Raw genomic sequence first — 17636 nt, forward strand, 5'->3', positions numbered from 1 at the left:
AGGAGTATTATTACCAACAAAAGAGGAAGGGAATAACACTGTACATTTCATACAGTAAAGATAAATATGGCTTCATGAAATGCTTGTTCCATGTACATTCATAATTTTACATGGTTATACGTAGTTATGAACATTTAGTTCATACATGTATATATATGCATATATGTGTGTGTACATATTTTATGAAGTAATACTTTACCTTACTCTAGCACATAGTCAAATGTGTTTGAACTACTCACTTCTCATTTGGATATACAAAGAAAATAATCTGTCAAGTCCTAAACCAGAGTAGAAATTACTAGCAAGAGCATGCAGTATGGTTCATTTCTTTTCCCTCCCTATCTTTGCCATGCTGTGCATAGGTCAACACAGTTGGCTATTGTTTAATTAGAACTGAATCCTAATACCATGTAATAGCCCTGGCCTAACATATAAGGTCAAGTTAGGAGTTTGGCTATGGGTATCAGGCTAATTGCATTGACCCCATTATGTAGGAAATGCATCTGGCTTCATTGGGGTGTTTAGTTGGTGTTCATTAGCAAGGACTTTGTAGAACTCTGCCAAACATCTGTCCAAACAGCTTTTATGCACACTCTTCTCCTGTCTTCCAGGCATTGGTATGTATTTTTCTATTGGAAACTCCACCTTCTTGAAATAAAATAACTCGTTAAAATTGTGTTTGTTAATTGCGTGAGCGCACGCGCGCGCATGTGTGTGTGTGTGTGTGCATGCACACACAAGGGTGCAGAATATGGGCAGGTAGGTGTGCGTGAAGACATGTGTAGGTGCACCTGCATACATGTGGAGTCAGAGGTTGGCGCTGGAGGTCTTCTCCTGTCACTTTCCACATTATTTTTTGAGACAAGGTCTCTCACCAAAACTGGAGTTCACTGATATGGCAAGGCCAGCTGTCCAGCTTCCGGAATCCTCCTGTCTCCACCTCTCCAGGACTTATATTACAGGTCTAAACAACTATCAGGTTTTTACATAGGTGTGGGGGATAAAACTTGGTTCCTTATGCTTGTGCTGCAAGCCTTTTACTGACTGAGCCATTTCCTCAGCCTTAGAGATGTGTTTTGATTCACTCAACACTCACCATTTATCTTTTCACTGTGTTCTTGGCATGTGAAAGATGTTAATGTGCACAACTCTTCATCCATAAAGTCCACAAAAAAAGAGGAAGCAATGTTGTGTTCTTATTCACAGGAAACTTCTGACTATGTGGCCATGTGATCATTGAAGCCCCTCTGTCACCATCTATACAACTTTTGGCCTTGTAGGATCTCCAGCCATACCATTTCAGAACCGTTGACTTCCTACCTGGCTTTCAGCTTTTTTCCATAATACTTATCACACTACCTACTACACTTTAAGCAGTAAACAGATAAGTAAGCCTTACATGTCCAGATCATTTCTCTAGGAAGATTAAAAAAGAACAAAATTATTTTAAGCCATCTTGTTTGCTTTGCTTTGCTAACCACCCCACTTTGAGACAGGTATCAATAGTAGAATGCGCTAGTCTTGAATTCCTCATCTTCTGCTTCAGTCTCCCAAGTACTGGGAATACAGGTATGTGTTACCAACAATAGATTAAATGTTCCGTTTTTAAAAGCAGATGCACACTTTGACATCTGGATATTGATGCAAAATCATTTCACCTTCCCATGTTTATAAAGAATTTGAAAATAGTTTTCACACTACACTGTGAAATAGTTTTACAGTCCAGGTATATTCCAATAGATCCTAAACTTATGATTATAGATATATGTATCTTAAACTTATTAAATACTCAAGCTATGAGTAGCCTTATAAACTGGAGTCTCCTAGAGAGGAAATACAGCAACAGACAGGTTTGGAGCCTTCCCCATAGTCACATCCAAATTTGGTGGTAGAATTAGAACCTGCACCCAGGTTTCCATCATCTTTGTGCCTGTTCATGCCCTTCCACTGTTATCCTACCATCTGCTAGGCTGTCTCCTTTCTACTGAGGGCTAAAACAGTTTGCCATGTGTAGAATACAATATTCAGTTGCCAGTTCTCTCCACATAGATCATAACCGAGTTATCAACCTTCCAACCGATGACCCTCAGGCACTTCTCGATAGAGTGGATATGTCTACCTTCCTTTCCGTCTGCACTGAGGATATTGCCTCTTGGCATTCTGTATTGCCTTTGCCTCCTGCCTGTGATGGAATGAAGACCTGTATAGGAAGGTTATTAGCATCGTTCCCACCAGCAGCTTCTTTCTGTGGAATCAGTGTGCTCTAGAACAAAGCCTCCAGGGTGTCAAGTCCCAGAGGAAGTCTCACTTCTCAGATATGCGACTTAAGACAAATTATTCAACTTTCCTGGCTCCCAATTCCTTTAACTGTCAACATGAGAAAAATCAGACCTGTTCCTCTTATTCCTCAGGTCTGCTGAGAGACTATGTGAGATAATACGTGTGAGAGCACCTTGAAAAGAGAACATTTGTACAACTCTGAGGGTAGCACATTATGACTGAATCAGCACAGTAATTGCTGACGGTTTACTATTTATATGTACACAATTGACTCAGGACATTCCAAGGAGCACAGGGCTCAGCTGCTTTCTGGAGCTGGAGTCTAACTGAGACAGGTGTAGCTGAATGGAATGGAAGAAAGCCAGCCTTACAAAGCTGGAGATGACCATAGTATATGAACTTCATGGAAAGGGAAATAGAGATCATGGCAGAAAGGCCAACGAGGGATTCCTGGAGAAAACTGCATCTAAACTATGCTTTAGGGTGAAATTGGCAGGATGGGGGAAGCAAGCTAGTGAGAAGTATATTCTCAGATGGGATGATAGGACATGTGAGGGCTGAAATCCTCATCTGTTCCAGAGGCCTAGTCTTTAGGGCATGGAGAGTACAAGTTATAGACAGCTTTGCCAGTATCCCAGCTGAGATGTGACGAAAGAGAAGCAAGCACGTTTGTGAAACCAAGGCAGATGCTAAGAGGGACTGAGAATAGCTGAGTACATTACAGGTAGTTTAGTACTGAAAAATAGTCATACGTATAGTACATGTCTTGGTGTTGTTCCAAGATTTAAATGAGATGGTGTGATAATCAGCACAATTGCTGGTGCATGATTAATACTAGCAGCAATTTTCCTTCTTACATTGATCACAAGGGCTAATAACATGTACCTTGAAATCTGTTTGATGTTAGTCATATGACCTTGGCTGGGACATACCTCCTGGCTTTTCAGTGTCGTGATCTTTAAGATTGGAATTTTAATAGTGCCAACTTCAGAGGATTATCATAGGGACTAAATATCTTAATCAAGTAAAGTGTTTATCACAGTGTTGTAAGCACCCAGCTGATATCAGCTACTATAATTATTATCATCAGCCAAAAAGAAATGTGACATAGTTGCATGACAAATGAAAGAAATTGAGAAAAATTCACAAAAGCACTTCAAGTCTTACAACTCAGCATTCAATTTCTTTTTATCAGCTTGGAGGCCAGTTTTAAAAGTGAAAATTCTTTTGTACCTAACTTAAATTTTGTTTTTACTAGCACATGATTTTTGGAATTAGAGCAAACGATAGGAAGTTAGTCCAGCAGACCTTTACTGAGTACCTATTATGGTTCTTGTCAGTGTGCTAGAAGCTGAAACACACAGACACACACACAGACACACACACAGACACACACACACACACACACACACGACATGAGAATTATGTGTCTACATGTAAAGGACTTATAGTACAATAGAAAGAAAAATCAAAAAGAACTATTAAAATGCATCTTTTATTATTTTAAGTATGTAAAGTGGTTAGAAGTGTGTGTGTGTGCGTGTGTGTGAATGTGTGTGTGTGTAAACCTGCACAACATAGAATTTAAACAAGGGGCTAGGGAAAGCCTCACTGAATAGGTGATCTGAATTGAGTTTTGAAGGAAGTGAGAGAATGAAAGAATGAATGATAAGGCATCTTAAGGGAAGTGTTGTGAGCAGAAAGAACAGCAAGAACTTCCTTAAGTCAGACACGTGAAAGGAGGAAAGGTAATGGGATAGAAAATTAGACAGGTCACTAAATGCAGATGTTTTAATTTTAGTTTTAAGGTTTTTTGCTTTGTTTTTGTATGTGTTTTGTTTTGTTTGTTTGTTTGTTTGCTTGTTTGTTTAGTTAAGTGAAGAGTGTTATCTTCAGGGAGGTGAAAAGAAATGGAGAAGCTCCTTCAAGTATGAACTTAAGATGGCAACTCAGTCATCTGCCCCTCCCCAGTAGTTGCTTACTCCTCAGGGAGCCTGAAACAATGATAAATAAGATAGAAGTCAAGCAAGTCCCACAAAGCTGCCCTTAACACTCTATGGACTGCATAGTGTGGTCTTATTGTACAGTAGGGGTACAGAGAAAGGAATATTGACAGTGACTCAGGAAAAGACACGTAGTCCCTCAGAACCAGAGGCCTCATTAGGATAGTTCTGCCACTGTCATCAGCTCATGCGGCTGGGACTTGAAACCCTCTTGCCTTATCAGCCTGCCTAGCCTCCAGCAGTACCTCCTCTAGGTCAGAGAAGCTACGTAACAGACCTAATTGTTCACCCTGCCCATTTGCCACCCCTGGATAGCAGTGATCCTTTCACCCAAGTAACCCAAGACAAGGATATTTCTGTAGAACAGTAGAGATTTGGCATTTGATGGCTAATGCGTGCCCTGTATATTACCCTCCTGCTTCATAGATCCCAAGTCTCTGCCAAACCCTCTCCTTCTATGAACTTCTGTTTCTTCTTGGGAGACATTACATCTTTTCAGTGATCATCTAAGAATGTGATGTTTAAAATTAAGTAGGAGACCCTAGGAAGGAATATTGGAGGCTCCAGGACAGCAATCATGTTTAGCATCATTTGGAAATAGTACTTTAATTAAGATATCCCAAAATGGTACTCTGACACTTTACCAACTAAATATTCTACCTTCATTAAACTATTATCTCAAAATGTGTATGTGACTCAACTCAACCTTAAATCTTTCTTGATTGCTTGGTCAGTTTTTATGTGACCTGCTTCTGAGACAATGTCTTGTCTTCCAGTGTCACAAAATGGACTATTAAGGTTTTTGTTAAGTAGTTTCCTTTATCTTATTTAAATTTCACCTTTTAAATTTTAGCCCAGTACACCGGCCCATCTGAGTTCACTTTGCATCTCAATTTTGTTCTTCAACATATTTGATCCTCTGCCAGCTTTGAGTCATCTTCAGACGTGGTAAGTACATTTTATATATCACGTAAATTATTAATGAAGTTGGAAAAGCCCTGGGGCTCTTCTCTGGAGACCTTTCTGCTGGTTGCCACCTATGCTATGGGTAAAATTCTTTAATCAATTGCCACTCCATTGGGCTATGTTATAGTCTGGTTAAAACCTCATTGTTTTATTTCAGTTCATTCATGAGAAAGTTATGAGAGAAAATGACCAAATGCATTACTGAATCCAACATATGAACATTGACAAAGTGTTACCAAAGACAAGATGGATAAGGATAATCTAAGATGGAGGCTTTGCTTGTTTTGCTACAATGGAAATATGAGTATTTTTCCTAATTATAAAAGTGCTATGGGTTTGTTATAAAGGTCAGTAGCATGTACTGGAAGTGAGTCTACATAGCATTCTGGCACTCCGCTAGATATATCTGGCCAGTCTGTGAGCTTATCAACAGTTCTAGGAGATCATACCCTAGAGAATGTTTCATGACCTGCTTTATCTCCACAATTTTGATCATCCCACAACTTCTCCCAGATTCACCTCTACCTCCCAATTCACCTAACTTCATCTTCTCTCTTTTTTCTCTATATTTTTCCATTTCTAAAAATTAATCAAGTCCAGTTTGTGTTGGCCAACTACCCTGGGATGTCCTACTCTGAATACACTATTAATGAACACTGACTCTCCCTCTCTGCCAGCAGCCACCAAATGACAACAACTCTGCTGCCATGGGTAGGACTTCATGCCTACTTCTCCTTTATGTTAGGACTGTGTTTGGCTTGAACTTATACAGGTCTTGTGCCTGTTGTCCTAAGTTGTAATTTTATATGTGTATCTGTCCTGTTGTGTGCAGGAAACATGGTTTTCTTGAAATAATCCACCAGCCCAACAAACTACTACCACAATCTTTGTAGTTCCTCTTCTGCTAACTTGCCGCGAGCTTTGAGAGTAGGGGTTTACTATAGATGTCCCATTTCAAAGTCTTTTGTTCTATGATGTAAGAAGAAGTTTCTTTGATTGGTGTTGAGTAATGGAGGCTTTACAAAGTCAAGCACTTCAGCATGAAGATTTGAGTGGTGAACTGTTTTGATAGGAGGCTGCAGGTCCTAACTGGCCCAAGTGGTATGATTAGGAACACCAAAAGGCACAACTGTGATGAACTATTATTCTGCATTATATATCCTCAACTCAAACCAAGTGAGGCCATCTTCTAGTTCCTTCATGACGCCCTTCTTTTTATCTCCACATGTATATTCTGCCTGTTCAATGTATATATGTATCTTCTAGATAAGGTAGGTGCCACCTGCTGTGAAATCTTATAACTCTTTAAGGTCACTCATGCTTGACTAGCTGAACTGCAACTGCCTTGTTCTGTGATTTGAAATAAATCATTTATCATATCTGGCTTTAGTTATCATCATCCATAGAATCTATATACACACCTTGCTTGATGACTGATTGATACTAAGTAAGCACTTAGTGAATGTTAGTCAAGATTTTTGTTATCATCATCATGGGATGTCACATTCCCTACAGTATTGAATTGTGATGGAGACAAAACAGGAACATGGGCAATGCCCATGATAAGGCTCAGCATAAGGTGAGTGCCAAACAAAAGATAGAAGTTACCAATTTTTGTTTGTATCTCCCTTTGAATACTTAACTTCTTTTCTCTTTTGTCACGTCTATGTGTGTTCATGTCTTAAGGATCAAGACTGAAAATTAGTTGAGTTCTTTAAATTTCATATGAGGAAATCCTACTATCACTTAAAAAAATACCCCTTTCAGATTTGACCATTTGCTAGGTAGATAGCTCCTTTTCCACTACCTGATTCACTAGGGCAGCCTGGATAAATCGGGGTATAGAGACTCTAGCTTCCAAAGCCACTGATCACAAAATTAGCTAGGTCTGAAATGTTACAAATGTGTGAGAGTTTCTCTGAGCAGAGTTGACTGTACTCCATGCATGGAGACAGCCCCCCTTAGCCAGTAGCCTACTTCAGGCTCTTGAGTACCAGAGCAGTCTCCCAGGTTCTTTCTGTGTTCTCTGATACCTTTATGCAACACAGTAAATCAGATCACATCTTCTTCAAAAATCTTCTCACAGTTCTTATCTCGTGAAGTAATTTTTTAAATATTTTGCACGATTTACTGAACTCAGCATAATGTAGTTCCTGTGTACCTTTTTAATCTCATCTTGTCCCACTCTTCTTTCCTGCTTTGCACCACCCACAATAACCTTCTGTTCTGAGAAAACACCAAACTCAATTTACTCCAATGCTTTTGCTCTTATTCTGACCCTCTGCCAGGAAGTAAACCTCCTCCCGGCCCCCAATTTGCCTGTGATTTATCCTCCAAGTTTCTACATAAATGATACTATGTCAGGAAAAGATGAAATCTCCCCTGTGTATTTTATTTTCAGTAGGTTCTCATGTTTCCAGTTCAGTTCAGATTCATTGGCTCTCAGGTCTGCTTCACATTGAGAATCATGTAGGGAATATTAAAAATGAGACAATGACCAGGGCCCTTCTAGATCAAGTAAGGCAGAATTTTGGAGGTTGACTTCTAGGCATCTGCAAATAGTTCCTACAAGCCAAGGTTGATGGCTTCCATTCTGGTCAATCAGTCTGTTACTTTCCTACTTAGTGCTTGCATCAAGCTACCAATAATTTGTTCCATCCACTGAATCAGTAAATATTTATTGAGTCCATAATGCTTGCCAAGGATAACTGAAAACACAAGGAGTAAAATAGTGAACACAAATGAATCAAATCTCAAACTTTATAAAATATCAATTCCAATAAGAAAGGCAGACAATAAGCAATATCAGTCAGACACTTAGTATTTTCTATGTGATGTTAGTCTCTGTGTCAGTAAGACATACTATGGAATATATATATATATATAATATTTTACATTAAAAGTTTGTTTTTCTTCCCACAGATTCATAAGTTGAGGTACAAAGTCACAATGTGATCGAATTTAGAGATGGAATTAGAGGGAAAATATTTATGTTTAGATGAGGCCCTGAGAATGGGGCCTTGGTCTGAGGGATTAGCACTTTTCTAAACCCTGCTGATTTTACAGAGATTTCTCCCTCCTACTTTCCCTCATCTGGGTGAGGGCACACATGTGAGCCATGAAGGTATGGATGCTGCTTATAAGCCAAGAGGAAAGTCTCCAAAAGGAACTGAAATTTGTCTGCATCTAGATCTTGGGTTATTATACATTGAGAACTCTGATAAATGCACTACTATTTATGATATCTAGTCCATGATCTTTTGCTATGGCATCTTGAATTAACTAAAATATATGGCATGTTAGACTATAAATTCTGTGAAGAAAACTAAGAGAGAAGGAAAAACAGAGATAAGGCAGTTTTGTTGGATATGTAAGTGTACAGTCATTGGCCTAGGCAGGGAGATATTGAGGGAAATGAGAACTGTAGATTGGCATTTACCAGGATGTAGCACATTTACACCAGCAAAAGCTTGTGTACAGGTCCTGAAACTGAATCATGATGTAACTGGGGGGGACAGCATAGGGCTAGTGTTCATAGAGTTGAGAATAAGGATAAGCATAGTGGGAGATAACTTCAGAGAGTTGAAGTGATGCTGAGATAATTGAGGCTTTTAAGGTTGCTGTGACACCTTTGGCTTTGACTAAGAAGTAAAAAATCATCCAACAGAGAGTAGCTGTTTTAGTTATGTTTCTACTGCTGTGATAAAACACAATGGCCATAAAAAAACTAGCCTAAGGAAGGCTTTGTTTCATCTTATACCTTATAGTCCACCATACAAGGGATATTGGAGTAGGAACTCAAGGCAGAACCTAGAGGCAGGAACTGTAGCAGAGGCTGTGGAAGAATGGTGCATACTTGGTTCTTCATGGATATCTTAGTATGCCTTCTTATACCATCCAGGACTACCTACCCAGGGGTAGCACTGCCATCAGGGTACTAGACCCTAGTGAACTGGGTCTACTGTCTATGGTTATTATTCAAGAAAGGCTTGCCCATGGGGCCACTGTTGTGAAGGCATCTTTTCAATTGAGGTCCCTTCTTCCCAAATGACTCTAGTTTGTGCCAACTTGACAAAACACTAGCTAGCATAGTAGCATAATTTGATGTGGAATTGAATCAGCTCACTATGTCTTCTGTGTTAAGAACAGACAAAACAAAGGAGGTGAATCCATTCGGAAAGCTAATGTAGATAAGAGATGATGGTGCCTTGGAGTAGGTTGGTACTGATGTTGCAATAGAAATTACTGTGGCCTATGTAGTTTGGGTCCTGGAACCCTGGCTAGGGGTGACAAAGGGTATCAAGAAAGGACAGGTACACAGACACATCTACCATGAAACTGAGATCAGGTAGGATTCGCCTACCATTACTTCATCAAATTGGAACCTTGGCATGTTCATTAGGACAGCATGGGTGGGGAATTAGCTGTCTCAGTAGGTCATCTCTGCAGGCTAGGGAGCTCAGGCTGTAAACACCCAGGAGAAAGAAGCTGCAGTCACTAGTCTCTGCACACAGCAATCAGTTGATCATAAACTCTCATACTCAATTCCTTGGATAGAGCTTTGCCTACTCCACTTGAGCCTGGCATATATAGGTAATGGCTGAGCAAATTGTCTCATGTCCTTGACAGGCCATGCCCATGTCAAAATATACAGTCAGCACTCAAGGCTTCTTCCCATCTCAAAATAACTGATATGAAAACCAACAATAAAATGATATAATTGAATGTATTATGGGAGCTAGGGTGCCCAGAATTTGGTGTTGAAACTACATTGAGCATGGGACAAAGTACACAGCCCAAGAAAGAAAATAAAACTAAACAAGAGAAGAAAACTAGCAGAGAAAAGGGTAATGTAGGGAAGATGGAGCAGTCACTAACTGAGCAAAGGACACTGAAGATACCACAGTTTTGCCAAGGACTAAGAATTAAGCATACCATTGTATAACATGGGAGTCACTGGTAAACTTGTTCTGAACAGTGATTGAAAGGCATTCAAGAGATAAAGGAAGGAAATAATTTGGAGACAATGAAACAAGTAATTTTCTCTTGGTATGTTTTCTGTAACCAGATAACTGGAAAGAAACAACTTAAAAGAAAAGGGGTTTGTTTTGGCTTATAATTTGAGGGTATGCTATATTCTATCATGGTGATGAAGGAGACAGAGACAACAGGTGACGTTGCATCTGAAATGAAGAAGCAGAGAATACTTAGGAAGTTGAGCCAGTCTACAAAACTTCTAGGTCTAACCCAGTGATGTATTTCTTCCAGAAAGGCTCCATCCCCTAAAGACTCGCAACCTTATATAACAGTGTTACCGGATGGGCCCAAGTATTCATATACTTGAGCCTAGAATTGGCATTTCTTTTTCAAACAACAGCATCTACTCCTGGACCCCATAATTGTATTGCCATAGCATGGAAAAAAAATACATTCATTCTAAGTTCAAATTTTCCCATAGTTTTTATCAAGCCCAACACTTTATTGTCTGAGAGTTAAGGCAGTCTTTTAACTGTGAGCCCCTATGACATTAAAAAGCAAATTACACATTTCCAATATACAGTATTACAGAATGAACATTTCCATTCCAAAGCTAAAGACAGAACCCATTGAACATGGAAAAGTCTAGCTGATATATTTACTGTTGCTGACTACTGTTTATGGTCCTGAGAACTACTCTCCATACTAGCAAGGAGAAAGCTAAACATTAACTCAGTTATAAACCTTATGATATGCAATGGTGACCATCTTGCAAGATATGTGGGTGCAATGTGGCACAAAAATTGTGGTAGAAACTAACCATTAGCTGATTGAAGTTAAGACACACTCCATGAGGTGGAACCCATCCCCAATATTTCCTGGGTGGTCAAGAACCTGAAACTAAGTAGTCTGTTGACTTAAGGGAAAACAAAGTACTACTGTTCTCCTCAAAGAGCAGTGTCCTGTCTAGTTGTTCCGCCCTGCAGGACAGTCAACAAGGGTGCAGAGGGTACCTGGAAGAGAATGAGGGCAAGAGACACAAAGAAGGACGCCAAGACAAGAGTCTGATCAAGGCGACAATTTTATTTTTTCCCAAGACTGAATTTATACCATAACAGGGGTAACAGAGAGAGCAGGGAAGTGGGAAACATTTACACAGGCCAAGGACACAGTACTCGTGTGGTCAGCTGATGTCAATAGGATGTTGGTTTTTCAGGAAGGTTACAGGTTTTTCATATCATTAGTCAGCAGGATGTTGGTTTCTCAGAAAGTTTACAGGTCATATCAGTGGGCATCCTGACATCAGATGTATTTCTCAGCAAGGTCACAACTTTGTCATATTGTTAGTCATTCTGACCACCAGATTTGTATTAGTCTTCTGCAGCTGGCTGGGGATTTTCCATGAACTCAGTCAAACTTAACTCTAACTATACTATTAACATCAATAATCGAGGGTTTTAAGGGCATCGCTTCCAACAGAACAGAGCAATAAAATGACTCCTAATGACATTCTTCTGTACTCATAGGTCAGTATATGTCTCAGCCATCGTCAGAGAAGCTTCTTCCTCTAGTAGTAAATGGGAACAAATAGAAACACACACCTGGATAATATGCAAACAGTGAAAAACCTTGGAACACTACATCCTAAAGGAGATTTCTCCATCAAATATCTCCCCTCAGGGCTCTGGAAACTACAGAAGAGGAAGCAAAAAGATTTTAAGAGCCAATGGAAATGAAAAAAAAACCCAAGGGAATAAGTACTTCTAATCACAGCAGGACTGATGCACAAATGAACTCACAGATCCTGTGACAACATGCACAGGGCCTGCACAGGCCTAAGCTAGATAGAGTTCCATACTGGGAAGCAGACACAATCCCCCATTTGGAACCCAGAAGCTATCTCCAATTGATAACCACTTGCAAAGGAAAATAGTTTTCCTCAGTGTAATTTCACTGTGTATACAAACCATACCTAAAGGCAGTCCTCATGACTGGCAATAGATGGCCAACACAAAACAAACTTAAAGACATATTTTTCCTTTTGTCTTATAATGCTTTGTCTTGGCTATATTTTTCCCTTAAAGATTCTTCTCTTAAATATTGTGTCTTCTGATTTTGGTTCTATGGTTCTTCTGTGTGTACAAATATGTGTGTCTCAGTGTCTGCATGTGTTTCTTGTGCTTTTTCTTTGGCTTTTTTATTTGTTTGTTTGCTTGTTTCTTTTGTCCTATTCTGGTTTGTATGTTTTTATTTTATCTTACCATGTTTTATTATTATTTTCAGAGACCTGCTTTTATTCTAAGGAAAGAGAGAGAGAGCAAAAAGAGAAAGGATGTTGATTTTGCAGAGTGGGGAAGTGGGGACCTAAGAGGAGATGGGATCCTGGAAACTATAATTAGAATATATTGTGTAAAACAAACTTATTTTCAATTTTAAATAAAAAGGAGAAATGAGGACATTACAAGGAAAGGTTAACCAAAAACAAAACAGAAGCCCAACAAGGTAAATACTGAATTTAACAGACCCATGTCTTGCATATGTTACTCATGATCGACTCATCTTGCTTACAACGGTCTTAAGTGGTCCTGCCCTTCTAGATCTATTGACTGTAGCACACGTCTTTATCTTGGACTGGCTCCACTACATGTGTGCAGCTTTCTTTGACAGAAGTCCCATAGTTCTCATAATCTATGTCTTGGAGTCTGTGTTACAACTTAGACTTCATTTTCAAAACATCATATAAGGGCCCAGAGAGATAGCTCAGTAGTTAATAGCAGTTGTTGCTATTCCACTGTCTGCAACTGTCTGTAATTCTAGTTCCAGGGGATCTGATGCCCTCTTAACTTCATCAGGCACCAAGCTTGCATGTAGTGCACATCCATACATACAGGAAAATACACATGAAATAAAAGAAATAATACTAATTTATAAAAAAAATGCTTTGTGCAATGGCCTTTCAGAGAATCATTGAGAGGTTTCCAATTCCTCAGCTGCATATTGTCTGACCAAGCTCTCTGGGACTATTGAACAAGACTTCCCAACTCAACAAATCTTGCATTTTTATGTCTAAAAAATGAGTAACATGTGGATGATGCTGTCAAATTATGTTGCCAGACTGGAATGCAGTTTGGTATACTTGGACCACAGCTATATTTAGCAATCTGTGTATGCCCTGATGGCTGATTCTGCAAAATCACTTTCTTAGGCAGTTGTTTTTCTAACAAACAGTCTTCTGTCACTTCTTAGTTCAGACAGTCTTCTTTCACAAATTAGAGATAAGATACTTGGGTTCTTGCCCTTAGGGAATCTTTCCTATTGTGCCAGTGCAAAGTATGAGATTTCTCTTTAATGGCAGGCACTATTGAACTATTACAACCTTTTAGTTAGCCATAAACTTTCTCCTGTTCTTTTCTTTGCCAAAATGCTTATTATTTTGAATCTGTCTATTCCATTTGCTATTTTACTGTATAAAAATAAACCCAGTGCAGCCTGAATGCTATCCTAAGTTGAAATAATCTTCCACAAAGGACACCATTTTGTCATTGCCATTAAGTTCATTATTTTTTACTGGATATTTTATATATTTACATTTCAAATGTTATCTCCTTTCCTGGTTCTCCCTCTCCCATACCTCCTCTCCCTTCGTCTATGAGGATGTTCTCCCTCTCACCCACCCACTCCCACCTCAACACTCTGGCATGCCCCTACACGGTGTAACTTAGGTTTTGTAGGACTAGGGCCAAATGAAACCAGGTTGTTTGCCAGAATATAATATGAATAGCTTCTAACTCATTTTGTAAAATTTCATGAGCCATGTTTCCTCTGTCTTCATTTCTTTGGCTTGTGAGAGTCCTACTAAAACAGACCACTAATTTATAGCACTCTAGTACTTTTCTAGTCCAGTGTTTCTTCAAACTCTTATTCATTCATTCCACAGACAAGTTCCACCAGTCTATGAACTACTTGGTCAGTTTTATCATATTAAAGGCCCTATTTTACAGTACTAGTTTTTGGTATTACTTACTTTTCTCTTTGCTTTGACAAAATACCTGACAAGAATCAACCTAAGGAAGAAAATGTTTACTTTGGGCTTATAGATCAGGAGAAGCTATATTTCATCATGGGTGAGAAAGATGTAGTGGAAGATGTTCTTGGCAGCTGGCTGCGTTGCATCTGAAATCAAGAAACAGAATCAACAGGAAGTGGGATTTGGCTATAAAGCCTCAAGGCCCACCTACACTGAACAACTTCCTCCAGTAAAGCTCTGCCTCTTAAAGGCTCTGCAAACTTCCCAAACGTTGCCACAAACACACAGCACTATGGGGGACATTTCACATTCAGTCCAACAATACCATTTAGTATAGGGGAAAAATTTGTGGTAGCTCTAGGGAGGATTTTATTAACCATTTTTCATGGGATAAATAATCTATTGAGATCCAGCTTCCCATGTAAGGATTTAAGCTTCTTAAAGATAGGAACAAATCTTACACCTCATATACTTCCCATAGCACCTTAAAGCACATTAGGCACTCAATACATTTTTTCACTTACATCCCACTAATTGTCCCCTCCAACTCACCTTCTAGCACAATCCTTTCTCCACCCCTCCCCTTCTCCTCTGAGTGGGTTGGGTCCCTCCTTGATATCCTCCCAGTCTGGCACATCAAATCTCTGTGAGGCTAGGTGTGTCTTCTCCCCCTGAGGCCAGACAAGCCAGCCCAGCTAGAAGAACATATCCCATGGACAGGCAATAACTAAGAGAGTGAATAATTAAGGGTGAAGAAAAGAGTTCATGAAAGTATGTGGCAAAACTTTATGAGTAGGAATACATGAGGCTGAAGACATGGCTTAGTGGTTAAGAGCACTGGGTGCTCTTCCAGAGGACCTGAGTTCAATCCCCAGCAACTACATGGTGGGCTCCTAACCATCTATAATATGATCTGATGGCCTCTTCTGGCAAGTAAGTGTACATGCAGATAGGGCACTAATATATAAAAAAGAAGAATACTATGATAGATGAGTAGGGTACATAGTGCCTTTCATTTCAGTCATTGTTATATTCTTGATGTACCAAACTTGTTACAGAACAATGTAACATAAGGATTGATGGGCATGACAATGATGACCTCTCTTTGTCAAGAAGGCATTATGTATTCATTGTATGTAGTCATTCATTCCTGGGATTAGACACTCTGTTGAACTTTAAGAACTGGGTGAGGTCAGAAATCTGCCAATCAAGAAATCTCTTTGTGTCATCACAATTTTATGGGTTTTGTCTGTGTGTGGTTCAGGGTCTGAGTGACTCACATGCCACATTGGCACTCCAGACTATCCCTGTTTGCTGGATGTAATTAATAATATAACTCTCTCCAGAGATCAACTAGGTAAAAAGACGACACAGTAAAAAGCCATGGTCATGCTGTCACCTGATGCCTTAGCACTTGATTCATCTTAGTTGTTGTGCTGTACAATCTTCAACAGTGTAAGGTGACAAGTTGATGCAATGAGGATGTCCCATGGTGCCCATGACTCAGTTATTTCTGGAAAGAAGGAATGGCTCAGTGCCCAGCTGGCACAGAGGAAGTGCTCACTAACATTGGAATGAATGGGCACCATGGGATTTTATGACACATGCATACAGAAAGAAGGCTTCGTTTCTATGTCTTACCCACCATCTCATTCCATATTCAGATGCATCTCTGTACTAGGGCACAGGCAGTGGCATGATGATGCCCTGAGCTAAAAAAAGAGACAAAATTTGCTTCAGTTATTTGGCAGAAATTGAAGACACGCTTTTCCCCCTATCTTTTTCTATAAGTATTGTTGTGCTATCTCTTAGAAGGCATTGCAATCAGCATTAACTTAGTACTCGATTTGGATCACATCCTGTGTTAAGAACTGTGCATGCATTGTTATATTTTTCTCCATAGGGACAAACAAAACAAAACAAAACAAAACAAAACCAGATCCCAAAGAATAAAACCTACCTATGCTTGGTATTGCCATTGTCTTCAATGAATAAAGGCATTGCGTTTACAAAGGAATTGAGTTGAGATTCAAGACCAGTTTACCTCATTACAGAATCATATTCTATATGGGTTTTTTTATAATAGCATCAATTTCTTCCTAGAATGTAAATGAGAAAGTATCCTTCTGCCTTGAAATTTGATACCCCGCTGCCAATAAAATCCAACTTACTTTCTGGACTATCTATACCTTGCACAATCTACACTTTGCCCAACTCCCCCAGCCTTTTCTCATTTTTTCCCTCTTTGCTCTCTGTGGACTTTATTTCACAGCAGCAACTGTGTGGTGCTTTAACTGAAGGCTGGCTTGGGTACTCAGCACTTCTCTTGGACAAAACCTTTCTCATTCTGAAACAATTATCCAATGTTATTATACTTGCAAAAAGTAAGAATGTCCTGTAATTGTCACTACCAGTGTTGTTCCAGGGGTTCTTGTTGGTCTATCTCCATATTCTCCTTCTTTCACTTGTATTGTAAGATCTAAGGAAGTTTTCTGCATCCCAGATCCTGTCCAGCAACAAGAGTGATGTAATGTGAGGTCAGTATGAACCCCCATCCTCGTTCATCTACCTGATGGCAGGGATGAGAACATAATATGTCTAAGACAGAGAAGAAGCAATGAACTAACTCAGCAAACCTATGATCAATGTCTCAGTCCAGTTCTCCCCATTTTTAGCTGAGGAATATTAGACTAAACTCCCCTTTCAAAAGCTTCAATTTCTTTTTCAGTCAATGAGAATATTTCCCTCTTCCTCTAACAGGTTGCTTTGAATATACAAAGAAACAGGATGTAATTTTGTAAAGTACAAATTTCGGCAAAATAGTAATGCTTATTGTGCCCATTTCAACACTGCACTAAACTCCTAACATGTATTATTGCCACTGAGCCTTAGAACAACCAGTGATAATAGTGTTTTCATTTCTACAAATGGGTAAAATTAGTCAGCAAGATTAATAATTGGTTTATTCACCATTTCCCAGCTGGGACCAATGTCTTAATAAAGATTTATCATGCCCCACCCCCGCCTCCAATTCAGTAAGTGGAATATCTCAATGAATGGGAGACAAATGCAAACGATCTAAGGGTGTGGCATACTTAGCCTATATAAGAAATAGTGAGAAGCCCAGTGTGGCCAGAGCAGCGTGAACAGGGTCAGTTTGCCTCTTTCTTGTTGTGAAGGTAAACTAAAGCAACCAGCCACAGGGGAAGTAAGAAAGGAAGCAAAAATAGAAAGCCCCATGTTGTCCTCTATTTCCAGCAGTCACAAATGACAGAAATATGAAAGGAAAGAAAGAGCAGGGGAGTGAAATGGCTGAAGTGTTGAATCCCTGTCCAATTTGTGGTGAGTAAATAGATCATTATTAAGCACCACAGCAAATTTCT

The 17636-nt window shown here is 39.4% G+C and overlaps 1 protein-coding gene across 2 annotated transcripts in view; it reads left to right on the plus strand.

Annotated features, from left to right (window-relative positions):
- The window catches only part of Pak3 (p21 (RAC1) activated kinase 3), a 259475-nt gene that overhangs the window by 38961 nt on the left and 202878 nt on the right, over window positions 1-17636 (plus strand). For both annotated transcript variants that reach the window (XM_087599253.1, NM_001431558.1), the window contains 1 exon segment: window positions 5137-5231. The gene's annotated coding sequence lies outside the window, so the exon portion shown is untranslated.

Source organism: Rattus norvegicus, chromosome X (genome assembly GCF_021556685.1).
Source record: "Rattus norvegicus strain SHRSP/BbbUtx chromosome X, alternate assembly SHRSP_T2T, whole genome shotgun sequence".
NCBI lineage: Eukaryota > Metazoa > Chordata > Mammalia > Rodentia > Muridae > Rattus > Rattus norvegicus.